Below are 17,052 nucleotides of genomic sequence, written 5' to 3'. Positions count from 1 at the left end.
TACTTCAAAAATAATGTGAAGATTTTGATATTGCTTAAAAAGTACAAATAGGCAAAGAAAGTCATTGCCACTCTACTAAAAAGGAAAAGTTGGACAAGTCAACATTATTATAATTTCACCTAAACATCTAGATTATAGATCTAGAGTTGCAAGTTCACCAAGTTATCTAATATCCAATGAGGAACAAAGAACTACCTAGCTCTTGGCATGCACAGGATAAAGAGGTGGCCACCATAAAAGTAGAAATAGTTGCTCCCTACTCTTCGAGTGACACTCTAGCTTTATGAGCAAGGCAATGGATGGAAGATGTTAGCCTCTGTTCCTCTAAACTGACTTCTCCGGTCCTGGAACTTTCTTAAAATTGTCTACATGGAACTTCATGATGTAACATCCAGTTAGCTCTCTGATCAATTGATCACCCCCTTAGAACTTTCTCCCACAATCATTCATCTGCAGTCATATAGCTTCCTTTCTTTTCTTTTGAAAGACTACTCCTGACATGGCAGTTTATAGATGTTGTTTCTTCCATCTATGATATACGGTCTCCAGATATTCTCCTGAATTGTTTATTTACTTTCTTCAGATAGATGTTTACTAGTGAGATTTGCTGACTCTCCTATTTAAAATTTGAAATCATCCTCCAAAATATGCTCATCTACCTTTGTTGATATGCATTTTCATTATGTATTAGTACCTAACATGCTATAAAATTTATTGTGTATTTATTTATTATCTGTATAACCCCATTCAACTCATACACATGATACAACCAAATGAGAGCAAGGACTTTGTCTGTCTTGTTTAAATCATATCCAGAAAAGGGCTTGGAATGTGGTAGGTATGTATTAGGCAGCCAATAAACATATGTGAGACAATTGAATTGTTGTTTTAATTGAACTCAAAATATTTTTGGTCTCTATAGAATATGTGTTTAACTTTTTGAGAATCTCAAATAATTATGTTAAAATGCATGCCTTGAATGTTATTAAACTGGGATAATTAACTATAGCAACATTCAGGCAGGTGTTTTATATTTAATATTCTTTAATTCTCTAAAGTATTAGAGCTAATAGATATATAATGAACATTTGGATAGATGATGTATTTTAAACATTTGCCATCTCAAATGTAATTGCTTATGTAAACATGATGTTTGTTATGTTAAAGATTAGTCCCTTTCAGGTATTATTAAACTCTAAATTAATATATATCATCTTTTAGTTATTTATAGAGGCAGATTGTTCTTTATATATTAACCTTGCCACAAGAGGCATGCTTACATAAAGGATTCTGCATCTATGGTATCTAAAAGAAATATCAGTGTATTTGTGGATGATTATATTTCTGTTTCAGGATTAATTTATGGGATGTCTGGATGGCTCAGTCGTTTAAGTGTCTGCATTCACCTTAGGACATGATCTCAAGGTCCTGGGTGTGGGTTCATGTGGGTTCTCTTCTCAGTGGGAAGTCTGCTTCTCCTTCACACTCTCCTTCTGTGTGTCTCCCTCTCTCTCTATTTCTCAAATAAATAAAATCTTAAAAAAATACTAACTTATAAAATCAAAAGTACACCACTCCTTGTTGAAAGCAAATTCAATTTTATTTAAATTTTATTGTTTGATGAATTTATACTTTCTGTAATATCCAACCTGATACAACTTGCCTCTAATTGCACTTACTCATGTGTTGTGCATAAAACTAATATTTCCTTCCATTGTTAGCTCAATGTTTATTTTTGCTAATATTATTAGTTATGATTAATTGAACTGAGTAGTACCATCCAGAAAGATCATACTAATTAAAGGAAATTATAATTAAAAATAAGTAAATGTACATATTATATTTGAAATGCTAAACTATGTTATTTATAAATTGTATTTTTGAATTCTCTTAGACTATTCTCAGACAGAATTAAAGAGAATTTAGGACAAAGAAATTAAACCATTATTATATTATATTATATTATATTTATCTAAATTATATTTGTTTTTATTATATTTATTTAAATGTAATATTTATCTAAATATAATATTATTATAAATTAGTTAACCTTTTATTTTTATTTTTTTTTTTTTTTTAGATTTTGTTTATTTATTTGAGAGAGAGACAGTGAGAGAGAGCATGAGCGAGGAGGTCAGAGAGCGAAGCAGACTCCCCATGGAGCTGGGAGCCTGATGCGGGACTCGATCCCGGGACTCCGGGATCATGACCTGAGCCGAAGGCAGTCGTCCAACCAACTGAGCCACCCAGGCGTCCCAAATTAGTTAACCTTTTAAAACCAAGCCAAGATGTTTAATAGTCTGAGTCTAAAAGAAATTCATATACTTCAGAGGATTATGGAAGATGCATATATTCATATATTCAGTAAGGTATGAGGGAAAGTCAGCTACAGACGTAAGGTAAACAAATTTAATTTCAGAAGTTAATAATCTTATATTATAAAAGTTTTTAAAATAGCATTACTAGTAATGGTGTAAGATATTAAATTGATTCATAAAAGGTCCAGGTTACAATATAAAATGTACTGCCATGTTGTTTGTATTAAGCCTGTAATCACAGAGGTACTGGAGAAGAGTCTTTTTATCAGAAAAAAATTATTTAAATTAAAAGTAGTTTCTTGTTTACTACTGGCTGAGACTAAACACTTGACCCTGTGGGACGAAGTTACTATATGACTTAAATTGTGCATTATGAAATTGATATTACTTAACATGTTGAACCAAAAACTGGATATTCATATTACCCCACTCATAGGGCAGAAAAATCTATGCGAGTCTAGGCAAATTGAAAACCCTGGTTTTGCTTGACTTTGTCTGAACTTACTTGCAAGTTAGAGTTTCAGGAAAATTGAGGGAATTCAAAAAGACCAAAAACTACAATACCAGCCTAGTGTCAACCCGGGAAAATTGAGTCACTGTTCTCACTCCCAATTCCAGAGCAGTAACCAGATATTTTGCACAGGAGAAGCAGGCCATAAGAATAGATAATTCCAAAATTATCCTCAGAAGAACTGACAATTTTGGAAAGAGAATGTGATGAATTGAGCTTGGAGACCTCTCTTACAAACAAAAATTTGGATTATAAGCAACTAAGTGGAGCTAAGGTACATTGTATGCCAGCTAATTTATGAGAAAGAATTAGAGTTTCCTGAAAAAATTAAATCAAAAGTACAATATGATCCAGCAATTCCACTTCTGGATATTAATCAAAGAAAATGAAATCACCGTCTCAAAGAGATTGTTCACTGCAGCATTATTTACAGCAGACAAGGTATGGAAAATACTTAAATGTCCATTAGTGGATGAATAGATGAAGAAACTCTGATACACACACACAATGGAATAATAGGAATATTACTGGATCACAAAAAAGGAGGAAATACTGTTATTTGTGACAACGTGGATGGATTGTGTTATGCTAAGTGAAATAAATCAGAGAAAAACCCTATGTGATTTCACATTTATGTAGAATCCAAAAAAAAAGCTGAACTCATAGAACCAGAATATATAGTTATTGCCAGGGACTTGAGGTGGAGGAATGGGGGAAAATGGGGAGATGTTGATCAAAGAATACAAACTTCTAGTTATGAGTGAATAAATTCCAGGTTCTAATGTACAGTAAGGTGACTATAGTTAATAATCCTGTATTGTATACCTGAACATCCTATGAGAGTAGATCTTAAATGTTCCCACCATAACAGCAACAACAAAAAATCATAATTATAAAAGGTGTGGGGTGTGCTAACTAATCATATGGTAATAAATATTTTATACACCTTAAACTTACACAATGTATTATGTCAATTATATCTCAATAAAGTTACAACAACAAACAAACAAGATATAAACATGACCAGTAAGCCCATGAAAATCTACTGACTATCATCAGCTACCAGAGAAATACCATTAAAAACCAGACTGAGGTCTCCTGGTCGTTCTTGCTGGCGAGAGCGACAGATAAAGGATTACATATGAAACATAATGCTGTAAAAATTAAAAAAATAGGACAAAGTATTTGGGGCCTATGACTAGGAAAAATATCTCACACTTAACACCAAAATCATGATCCATAAAAGGAAGAATTGATAAACAAACCATTGAAACTTAAATTTTCTCTGTTAAAAACTCTATGATGAAAAAATAATTTACTGGGAAAAAATATTTACAAATACTAAATCTTACAAAGGGCTCATATACATATTATGTAAAGAATTCTTAAAACTCTATGTTAGTAAAACAAACAATGCCATTAGAAAATGAGGAGAATCATGTGAACAGATATTTCACAGAGGGGATAAATGGATGATAAATAAGTATATGGAAAGATGTTCCATATCATTAGTCTTTACAAAAATACAAATGAAAATCATAATATTACTACATAGCCATCAGAATGGCTAAATTAAAAAATAGCAATAACCCCCAGTGCTGGTGAAGATGTGTTGATGCTGGTAATTCATACACTGCTGGCTTGAATGTAAAGTGGAAGAGTAATCCAAGACAAGAGTTTGGCAGTTTCTTTTAGAACTAAAAAGTTCTTCATAAATTATCCAAGAATTGCAGTGTTCAGCCTTTATTCCAGAGATATATGTAGAAACTTGTACATAATCACACAAAAAAGAAAACTTCTTTAATGTTCTTCAATGGGTGAACAATTCAACAAACTGTGGAACTTCCATATCATGGAGTATTCCTTAGCAATAAAAAGGATCTAACTATTGATATACACAAGAACCTGAATGACCTTCAGGAAAATTATGCTGAGTGGAGAAAGGCAATCATAAAACAACATATATAATGTGATTTTGTTTATATATAAACATTTATTAAATGATATAATTATATAGATAGGGATGAAGTTTGATTGTCATGGTGGGGAGTGGGATAAAATAAACTTGGCTATAACATAAGGGAATTGTGTGATGGTGTAGTTAAGTATCCTCAAGGATGGTGGTTACACTAAGCTACACATGGGTAAAATTGCATAGAGCTGCACACATATGCACATACACATACACATTACTGCTGAAATCTGTATAAACTGCACTTTGAATCAAGGTAATTTCCTGGCTTTGATATTTTACTATAGTTAAAATTGGTAGAGCCTGGATAGAGAATACACAGGACTTTACTGTGTATGTTTTTGAAATTTCCTGTGAATCTGTAATTCTTTCAAAGTTAAGTATTTTTAAAAGTTGAATTTTTAGGGGCACCTGCGTCGCTCAGTCTGTTAAGCATCTGTTTTCGGCTCAGGTCATGATCCCAGGGTCCTGGGGTGGAGCCTTGCATCTGGCTCACTGCTCAGCAGAGAGCCTGCTTCTCCCTTTCCCTCTGCTGTATCCCCTGCTTCTGTGCTTTCTCTCTCTCTCTCCCTCTGTCAGATAAATAAATAAAATCTTAAAGAAAAAAGTTGAATTTTTACTGAAATAGTGTACTAAATTTATATGATTGTCAATCTTTAAGGATGTAGTAAATAAACTATATTTGCTGGTTACAAAAACTTTGGTTTATAATCCAGTCCCACAAATTCTTATTTTGTGCTGTATCTGTGGGAGTAAGTGTCACTATGATGTATCACTATGTTCCTAAGGAGATAGAAACAAAAACAGGAAGTTGCTGTGCTATTTATATTATTTTTAAACCATATTTTTAAATAAAATTCTGTGTAGGAAGTCAAATATGTTAAGTAGAAGGAACTTATAGAAATATTTAATTTGATATGAGCTGTATCCATCCGCAAACATAATCTTTCCATCTATACCATCCTAAAGAACATTCTGTGCTAATGGAAAAATTCTATACTATCACTGTCCAATATATAGCCACTAGCCATCTATGGTAGGTAGTATAACTGAGGAACAAAATTTTTAATTTAATTAAATTAACTGAGGGTTTTAGAAAGGAGGGTAGTGTGGGATGGGATGGGTATTAAGGGGGGTACATATTGCATGGAGCACTGGGAGTAATAAGCAAACAATGAATCATGGAACACTACATCAAAAACCAAAGATGTACTATTCAGTGACTAACAAGCTGTATTAAAAATAAATAAATAAATAAATAAAATATTTTAAAAATTCTTTAAAATTAAAAAAAAAATTAAATTTTAAAGTTCAGTTTCAGCTGCATGTGACTAGTGCCTACCATATTTGATAGAACCAGCCCTTCACAATTCTAGTTTTTAAAAATATGGGGGAAACAATCCTTTTATTTATTTATTTATTTATTTTTAAGATTTTTTAAAAAATAACATATAATGCTTTATTTTTTTCAGGAGTGAGTCATCAGTCTTACACAATTCAGAGTGCTCACCATAGCACATATGTATATACCACAAAGCACATATCCTTTTAATGTAGTACATAATATATATATGTTGCTTCTAATTTACAGTATTTTTCCTACTACTTATCTATGTAATCCTTATTGGGCCATAATCTCTTTGGAATTTTTTATCTATCTTTGAAATGAAAAAATTAGACCACTAAGCTCCCTTGTTTGCTTATCTATCTCACATCCTGCTTTTTCTGTTTTATTTAAAATATTGATGTCTGCCTGTATGGCCTGGTATATTATTTCCCCCAGTCTCAGTTGGCTCATATAAATAACACTTTTCAATACAAATCAGACTATAGCCCAAGGGATGAGAGTACAAGTCTCTCTCATCATATGGAAGCTGAGCTGTTAGAAGTGGTGCTTCTCTCAACCAGCTGAATCACAGAGGTGTAAATGTGCTTTCTCTCACTGAGCCACCATCTTCTGAGAGGCTGAAAGGCTGACAGGCAGTGGGTGGCAACAAGCTGTCTGACAAGACAGATTTGCAGTGCATACCTCAAGTGATACGATTATAGAAGAGAAAACATTAAAAAAAATCAAATTAGTGTCAGTGCTGTGGTTCTTTCAAGCTAGAGGAGGAATTGCCTGAAGTTACCTGTTTTACAGGAGATTTAACAAGTAACAACACCGGCAATCTTGGCTTGCAAAGATTAGGACAGGCTTTATTTGATCTGGCAGGACGTCTGCTTACTGAGAAAGTTCTTTGGGATTTAGTTCAATTAAATTAATAAATGCATGCTGCCTCTGAATCAGATTCTGTGTGTTACCAGGGAACAAAGATAAATGAGATACTATCACCATCCCTAGAAGTTTTCAATCCAGTGAGGAATAAACAAACAAATAAAATAAATATTTTGAGATTGATTTGGCAGCTTTTTAACTTTATCAGTGCAATCATTTGCGTTTGTGTTTTGCAGCACTGCTAGTTTGGGCAGCTTGCTAACAAGGTGCTATATGAGCATGAGGTTATCATGTTTATATAATAACATAACCCTCCCCCCCAATATTTACCAAATGGTAAATATTTACTCTAGGGACAAATGGACATTGTCTATATTAGAAGCCTGACTTTTTACCAGAAGAATTCACTGTGTCCTTAGCTACATAAACCTTCTAATTTTCAAATGCTGCTTTTTTGTGCTGCTTTGGTTTTTTGTTCATCCATATATGAAATATTTATCAAGTACCAACTATGACTAGGTTCTGCTCTAGGTGCTAGCTGTACAGGAACAAAAAAGGCAAAGACTTTCTTCCTTCCTTCCTTCCTTCCTTCTTTCCTTTTTTCCTTCCATCCTTCCTTTTCTTTTTTCTTTTTCTTTCTTAGAGAGAGAGAGAAGTAGTGCACACCTGTGTGAGGGTGGGGAAGAGGGGCAGAAGGAGAGAGAGAATCTTAAGCAGCCTCCACATCCAGCATGAAGACTGTCATGGGGCTCTATCCCATGACCCTGAGATCATGACCAAAACCCAAATCAAAAGTTGGACGCTTAACTGAGACACACAGATGCCCTCTACAAAAGACAAAGACTTTTCCTGAAGGGGGTTTGTATAGTGGGGGTGAAGCAGGGAATTAGGAGGATAAAACTCTTCTCTTTGAGTTCTTGCCCCATGTCCGGTGGCTTCAATTCCTACTTCTATTTTCTATGTATTATTATATATCCCTTTCCAGATGATTCTATCATTTCTCCATTTTTTCACTGTAGCTTTCAGTGTACAGGAGTCCTGAGAAAAGCATATAAGTCAGAAACACACCTATACACAAACAAACTGACTCAGTTAAAACACAGAAGATGCATGAAGGTTCATAAAACTAACCTGGAAAATTTAATCCACAGCAACCAATGCCCTTTTTATCAAGTTTGGCACACTATCCACACTGCATCTTAGAGGCAATGGATATCTTCTAAGTACAAATGTCCTACCCTAGTTCAAGAAAGTCATTAAACAACAGTATGACTTTCGACCCTACACTGAATTTCAAAAAGTCACAGCATAAATGAGTCATTATAAATAATGTGATCAGATATGATAGATTAAAAAATTTTATGTTTAACAATTTACTTAAATAGGTTGAGTGCTAAATATAGGCCATGTGATTGCCTAACAGATTGTTAGCCACTTTCAGAGCCATTTGAGTGTGATCTTGTTCTAACTCTATAGCTCTGAGTTCAAGAACACACTTAGACAGGGTTTTATTCACTTCAGAATCTACAGATGGCAAATGAAGAGTGTATTCAAGCCTGTAGTCAAATGGGACACAACACCTCCCTGATACTCATGAGCTATGTAGTGTGTTTCAGATCTTGCTATGTACTACAGTAGCTGTCTACCCTTGTATGTATAAGGCTGAGTTTTCATGGCCCATTTGAGCATCCTGGAGATATAATGTGCCTCTCCCTCATATTATTATTTTGCCAAACAGATGAGGATTTTTAAGTTTTAAGAACTTTATACCACTATCACTTATGAAAAATGGTACTTCTTTCTGTCACATATTCTGACTGCACCGATTTAAGTGTAGTTTAAATGATTTGCCATGGAAACCGTAAACTGCTAGAGTAAATCTCAGTGGAAAGATCCCAGGGTGATAAAGGGAGTGGAGTTTGGTAAGAACATATGATGCTTGATTGATTGGATGTATCCCCTGTGACTCAGACACTAAGATATATGATGGCAAGTAGAATTATCAGTGGATTATAATGATTTATCTCTTAGAGGTCTGCCTCATTAGATTACATTAGAATTTTTAAAAGAAAAAAAAATATTGCATTTCCCTAGTTATTGTTAACTGCTCCATAGAAGATTGAGATGATGGGATTTGGACAAATACCATGGAGGAGACTCCTGAGCTCTGTGGATTATGCCATTAGTTCTAAACATGGACACTAGAGGCTGGCTGTAACCTTAGACAGCTATGTGACTGTAGTGGTGAACAAGTCAAAAATGAAAGAGGAAGTTAAAAATGTCTAGTATGACATTTGTCTAGTATGTCTAGTAGACACAGCATAGACAGTGAGGTGGGAATTGTAACCAAATGTTAAAACCTTGCTGATGTATGGAATGCAAAGTAGTGAGAAATCTGAAACAGTATTGGCTCTAAGAAAGACCTTAGGGAATATGATTTCTAACAAAAGTGGTATATGTAAAATATTAGGGTATAAGAATAATGGCAAATTCTTACATAGCTCTATATAGGCACTCTATTATATGCTTTAAGTATTTTAACTGTTTTAATGCTCATGACAACTCTGTGAAGTAGGTACTATTAAAACTCGCTTTACTGAGGAAAACAAAGTACAGTAAGATTAAGTAACTTGGGCAAAGTCATGCAGCTAATAAAAGGTAGAGCTAGACTATTAATCCATGGTGTTTGTCTCCAAAGTCCATGCTTTTAATCACTGGGGTAGTGGAAGCTCGGCTACATGCAGGACAATGGCATGCTGTTATTGATCATGTTCATGCTAGCTTTTCCCAGTCTTATAAAACACAGTCAGGAAGAGTTTGCATTGACTTGGGAAAATACTCAATACACTCTTAATGTGTTATCATAGCAATAGGTGAGTTCTACTTTAATGGTATTAATTCTGCATGAAGAAGTATAATCTGTCATGGCAGATCTTGATAATCACCACCTGTGCCCTAATAAATTGTATTGATGATATAATGCACATGTATTGATGATATAATGCACTGCATGTGCACTACACAATTGGGGACTGAACCTTGCTCCTCACCCATGCTTGTGAGTTCTCTGTGTGTGGGCACTAGCCAGTGTGCATTAGGACTGGCCAAGAGTCTCAACGCTCCCAGCCTGGGCTTGAAAGTCTCAGTGTGGTTTATCTCTGGTTTATCACAGTCCTGGCAAAGACAGCCACTAGAAGCAGGGTCCCTGGACCAATATTGCTTGTGATTTTAGTGGCACGCGGTGCAGGGACAAATGGGGGTGTTTCGTGACACGTGAGACAGTGGCTGAGGGTGAGCACTGCCTGTGGGAGGTTGCATGGCTCAGTGAAGTTTGAAAAAGGGGAGTATGTGTGTTCTGGACCACCAAGACGGGAGCAGATTGAGGCCTCTCTCTAAGACGGTGGTCTGGGTGCAGTTTGCTTTCCACTAAACCTCTGTAAAGCTGCAAAAAGTCACCAAAGAACAAAAACCTCCAGAGAACAAAAGCCTGAAAAACCAGCTTCAACAGAGCCCAGCCCCTTAAGAGGGAGCAGGCCACTCAACCCAAGCAAGACTGACTGAAAAACAATGTGGCAGTCCCCTCCCCCCAAAATTGTTTCAGCTGAAACAATGAGAGGACAACCACCACAGGGTTCACAAAAAACTGTAAAACCCCAGTATCAGGAGAAAAGAAAACATTAAGCTCCCGGTATTGTCCTAAAACCCATATATTTCATAGATACAACTCTTATTTTTAATTTGTTCCCACTATTCTCATTCTTTTTATTTTTTTAAACCTCTTTACAATTATAAGAGGTTCAATACAACAAATTCCATAATAACCTTTTAACTTGACCTTTTTTCACACATATATATGTGTTTTTCTTTTGCTTTTCTATTTTTTAATATACATATAGGTATAAGCTTCACGATAATCCTCTTTCCCTAATCAATACTACCCCATATATAAACCAGTTTTAATCTCCCTTTATCTTTGGAAAGTTGAGTCCCTTAACAAAGATATCAAGATACACCCAGGCAGAATGAAAATAACCTTCCTCCCCACATTTAAGATTTAAAATCACCCTCCCATCTTTTATTTTTTTTTAATGATTTTGTTTATTTATTTGACAGAGAGAGATGACAAGTAGGCAGAGAGGCAGACAGTGAGAGAGAGGGAAGCAGGCTCTCTGCTGAGCAGAGAACCCGATGCGGGACTCGATCCCAGGACTCTGAGATCATGACCTGAGCTGAAGGCTGTGGCTTAACCCACTGAGCCACCCAGGTGTCCCGCCTCCCATCTTTTTATTCTGTCAGTGTTTCTTTGTATTTGTTTTTGTTCTGGTATTATATAAATCTTATCCTTGGGGTTCATTTTGGCCAGGTTCTTTTTTTTTTTTTTCTTGTCATTTACTTTTGTTGGTCTTTTCATTTGTCTGTTTTTGTTTGTATATTGTATAAATCTTACCTTTGTGGCCCAATCTGGCTGGGTCTTCTCTCTCTGTCTCTCTCCCTCTTTTTTTTTTCCTGTCTCTCTCTTTTTCTCTATATTTTCTTTTTTCTTTCATTTTGGTGGTTACATTCGATTCCTCAGACGAATTCCAGGGTACACTTTGTCTGAATCACATTTGATATATTCAGCTACACACCCCCTCAACAATCTCTCACCAAAATGACTAGGAAGAGGAACAATGAAAAATTCAGAGACTGTGCCCTCTCCATCAGAGCTATTGGATATGGACATAAACAGTATGTCAGAAAGGGAATTCAGGATAACAATTATCCAGGCAATGGCTAGGTTGGAGAAAACCATTAATGACAACATGGACTCAATGAAGGCAGAAGTGAAAGCTGCCCAGGAAGAATGTAAAAATGCTATAAATGAGTTCCAATCTAATCTAAATTCTCTAACAGCTAGGATAAATGAAGCAGAAGATAGATTAGTGATCTAGAGGATAAACTGATAGAGAAAAAGGATCAGGGGGAGGCCTGCAGCAAACAGTTTAGAAGCGATGAAAGCAGAATTAGGGAAATAAATGAAACCATGAAATATTCCAAAATTAGAATTATTGGGATCCCTGAGGGGGAGGAGAAAGAAAGAAGACTAGAAGATACAGTTGATCAAATTCTCCATGGAAATTTTCCCAATCTGGGGAATGGAACCAGTGTTCATGTCCTTGAGGCAGAAAGATCTCCCCCCAAGATCATAAAATCTAGAAAAACCTCGATAAACCTCATTGTGAAGCTGACAAATCATAATTTTAGACAGGAGCTCTTGAAAGCAGCTAGGGGGAAGAGATTCCTTGCCTATAGAGAAAGATCCATTAGAATAATGTCAGACCTATCCACAGAACACTAGTAAGACTAAAAAGGGTTGGAAAGACATATTCAGGGCACTAAATGAGAATAACATGCAGCCAAGAATACTTTATTCAACAAGGCTGACATTCAAAATGGATGGTGAGATAAAGAGCTTCCAAGACCGGCAAGGTTTAAAAGATTATGTGACCATCAAGATGGCACTACAAGAAATATTAAGCAAGGTTCTATAAAAGAAGAAAGAACCCAAGAATGTCATAGGACAGAAATTTACAGAGACAATCTATAGAAACAAGGACTTCAAAGGCAACATATGTCAAAAAAACGTACCTTTCAATGATCACTCTCAATGTGAATGGCTTAAAAGCTCCCATAAAATGGCAGAAGGTTGCAGATTGGGTAAAATGACAAGCCCTGTCCATATGTTGTCTACAGGAGACCCATTTTGAACCTAGGATACATCCAGACTGAAAGTGAAGGGATGGAGAAACATCTTTCATGCCAATGGGCCTCAAAAGAAAGCTGGGGGAGTGATTCTTAGATAAATTAGATTTTAAACTAAAGACTGTAGTCAGAGATAAAGAAGGACACTACATCATTCTTAAAGGGTCTATCCACCAAGAAGATCTATTGTAAATATTTATGTCCCCAAAACAGGGGCAGCCAACCACATAAGACAACTGTTAATCAAGGTAAAAAGTCATATTGATATGAATACATTAATAGTAGGGGATCTTAACATGCCACTCTCAGTAATAGACTGATTATCCAAGCAGAAAATCAATAAATAAAAGCATTTAATGACACATTGGACCAGTTGGACCTCATATATACAGAACATTCCATCCTAAAACAATACTCATTTTCTCAAGTGCACATGGAACTTTTTCTCAGAATAAATCACATACTGGGTCACAAATCAGGACTCAACCAAACCAAAAGATTGAGATTATTCCCTGCATATTCTCAGACCACAATGTTTTAAAACTGTTACTCAATCATAAGAAAAAGTTTGGAAGGAATTCAAAACTTGGAAGCTAAAGACCACCTTGTTTAAGAATGCTCGGGTCAACTAGGAAATCAAAGAAGAATGAAATAATTCATGGAAACCAATGAAAATGAAGAGACTTCGGTCCAAAACCTAAGAGATACAGCAAAGGCAGTCCTTAAGGGGGAAATGCATAGCCATCCAACCGTCCCTCAAAAAAAAAAAAAAAAAAAATTGAAAAATCCAGAATACATCAGCTCTCTTTACACCTTTTTACACCTTAAAGAACTGGAGCGACAACAACAAATTAAGCCAACCTCACATACAAGAAGGGAAATAATCAAGATTAGAGCAAAGATCAATGAGATAGAAACTAGGGATTCAGTAGAACACATCAATGAAACTAGAAGCTTTTTTTTTTTTTAATGAATCAATAAGATCAATAAACCACTGGCCAAACTAATCCAAAAGAAAAGAGAGAAGACTCAAATTAATAAAATTATGAATGAAGAGGGAGAGATCATGACTAATACCAAGGAAATAGAAACAATCATCAGAAATTATTATCAATAGTTATATGTCAATAAGTTAAGCAACGTAGATGAAATGGATGCATTCCTAGAAACCTACAAACTTCCAAAACTGAATCAGGACTTCCAAAACTGAATTGACAACCTGAATAAACCAATATTTAGTAATGAAATTGAGGCAGTGATCAAAAACCTCCCAAAAAATAAGATCCCAGGACCTGACAGATTTCCTTAAGAATTCTACCAAACATTAAAAGAAGAAATAATACCTATTTTCCTGAAGCTGTTTCAAAAAATAGAAACAGAAGGAAAACTTCCAGACTCTTTATGAGGCCAGCATTACCCTGACCCCCAAACCAGGCAAAGACACCACCAAAATGGAGCATTTCTGACCAATATCCCTGATGAATATGGATGCTGAGATTCTCAACAAAATCCTAGTTAATAGGATTAAACAGTACATTAAAAAGATTATCCACCATGACCAGGTGGGATTTACCCATGGCATGCAAAGGTGGATAAATTAATCAATGTGATAGAAGAAATCACTAAGAGAAAAGAGAAGAACCACATGGTCCTCTCAACTGATGGAGAAAAAACATTTGACAGGATACAGCATCTGTTCCTAATTAATACCCTTCAAAGTACAGGGATACAGGGAACATTCCTCAACTTCATAAAATCTATGAAAAACCCACAGCAAATATCATCCTCAATGGGGAAAAAATGACAGCCTTCCCTTTGAGATCAGGCATACAACAAGAATGGCCACTTTCCCCACTCTTGTTCAATGTAGTATTAGAAGCCCAAGCAACGGCAATTATACAACAAAGAGACATAAAAGGTATTCAAATTGGCAATGAAGAAGTCAAACTCTCCCTCTTCACAGATGACATGATACTTTATATGGGAAACCCAAAAGACTCCACCCCCAAACTACTAAAACTCATGCAGCAATTCAGGAATGTGGCAGGATACAAAATTGATGTACAGAAATAAGTTGCTTTCTTACACACTAACAATGAAAATATAGAAAGAGAAATTAGAGAACTGATTCCATTTACCATAGCACCAAGAACCATAAGCTACCTGGGTATAAAGCTAACCAACAAGGTAAAGGATTTGTTACTCAAAGAACTGCAGAACAGTCATGAAAGAAATTGAAGAAGACAGGAAAAGATGGGAGAGGATTCCATGAGCATGGATTGGAAGAAAAAACATTGTCAAAATGTCTATACTGCCTAAAGCCATCTATACTTTCAATGCTATCCCAATCAAAATTCCACCAGCATTTTTCAAACAGCTGTAACAAACAATCCTAAAATTTGTGTGGAACCAGAAGAGACCCCAAATTGCTAAGGAAATGTTGAAAAAGAGAAACAAACCCTGGGGGTATCATGTTGCCTGATTTCAAGCTTTACTACAAATCTGTGATCACCAAGGCAGCATGGTACTGCCATAAAAACAGATGCATAGACCAGTGGAACAGAGTAGATAGCCCAGATACGGACTCTCAACTTTATGGTCAAATAATCTTCGACAAAGCAGGAAATATATCCAGTGTGTGGGGTGGGGTGGGGGGAAATCTCTTCAATAAATGGTGCTAGAAAAACTAGACAGCTATATGTAGAGGAATGACACTTGTCCATTCTCTTACACCATACACAAAGATAAACGTGAAATGAATAAAAGACCTCAAGGTGAGGCAGGAATCTATCAAAATCATAAAGGAGAACATAGGCAGTAACCTCTTCAACATTAGCCACAGCAACTTCTTTCAAGCTATGTCTCCAAAGACAAAGGAAACAAGATGAAAATGAACTTTTGGGACTTCATCAAGATCAAAAGCTTCTGTACAGCAAAGGAAACAGTCGAGAAAACATTGAGGCATCTGACAGAATGAGAGAAGATATTTGCAAATGACATTACAGACAAATGCTGATATCCAAGATCTATAAAGTTAGAATGGCCCAAATTAACTAGACAGTAAACAATATGTGTCAAAGAGGATGTGGAGAAAGGGGGACACTCTTACACTGTTGGTGGGGATGCCAGTTGGTACAGTCACTTTGGAAACAGTGTGAAGATTACTTAAGAAATCAAAAAGAGAGCTACTCTATGATCCTGCAATTACACTATTGGGTATTTACCCCAAAGATACAGATGTAGAGAAAAGAAGAGCTATCTGTACCCTGATGTTCATAGCAGCAATGACTACAGTCACCAAACTGTGGAAAGAACCAAGATGCTCTTCAACAGACAAATGGATAAGGAAGATGTTGTCCATATATACTATGGAGTATTATGCATCCATCGGAAAGGATGAATATCCAACTTTTGTATCAGCCTGGATGGGACTGGAAGAGATTATGCTGAGTGAAATAAGTCAATCAGAGAAAGTCAAGTATCATGTGGTTTCACTTACTTGTGTAGCATAAGGAATAACACAGAGGACATTGGCAGATAGAGAGGAGAATTGAGTTGAGGGAAGTTGGAGGGGGAGAAAAACCATGAGAGACTGTGGACTCTGAAAAACAAGCTGAGGGTTTTGGAAGGGAGGGAAGTGGGGGGTTGGTTGAGCCTGATGGTGGGTATTATGGAGGGCACATACTGCATGGAGCACTGGGTGTGGTGCATAAATAATGAATTCTGGAACACTGAAAATAAAATAAAATAAACTGAAAAAAGAGAGAGAGAGAGAGAGAAGGGAAAAGAAAAATTGCATGCAATAATATACAAAAGAGCCCAGGAGGAATCCAAAATTTCCAAGTAAGTGTGGTGGATGCCTTCTCGGCCCAAAACATCCTTTATCCTCCCTCATGTCTGTGTTCTGGGAGAATGACCCAGATGGATTCAATCACTGGACTCCCCAGTCCTCAGGTATTCACCATGGGAACCAGAATACCATACAGAAGACAGGAAACAAAAATGAATCAAACAATACAGTATAGGTTAACTAAATAGAATTAAAAAAAAAAAAAAGAAGAAGAAAAGGAATCCAAAGCCCAAATAAGCAAACAAAAAACCCAGGATACTTGTTTTTCTGGCTCCCTATCTACCACGATAGTGTCAAAGGACATGGCTTGAGTCAGAAAGACTTCTCCATTCAGCTCTTTGTTTCCAGTCACTGCTCCCCCACCTTGCCACTCATGCCCAGTGGGGTCTCCCTGATGGCACTATTTTTGGAGTAGGACACCATCCTTTCTTGCTTTTTCTAATT

This window comes from Mustela putorius, unplaced genomic scaffold (genome assembly GCF_011764305.1).
Source record: "Mustela putorius furo isolate JIRA1106 unplaced genomic scaffold, ASM1176430v1.1 tig00000056_pilon_pilon_pilon, whole genome shotgun sequence".
Classification (NCBI taxonomy): Eukaryota; Metazoa; Chordata; class Mammalia; order Carnivora; family Mustelidae; genus Mustela; species Mustela putorius.
This window is presented reverse-complemented; position numbering follows the sequence as displayed.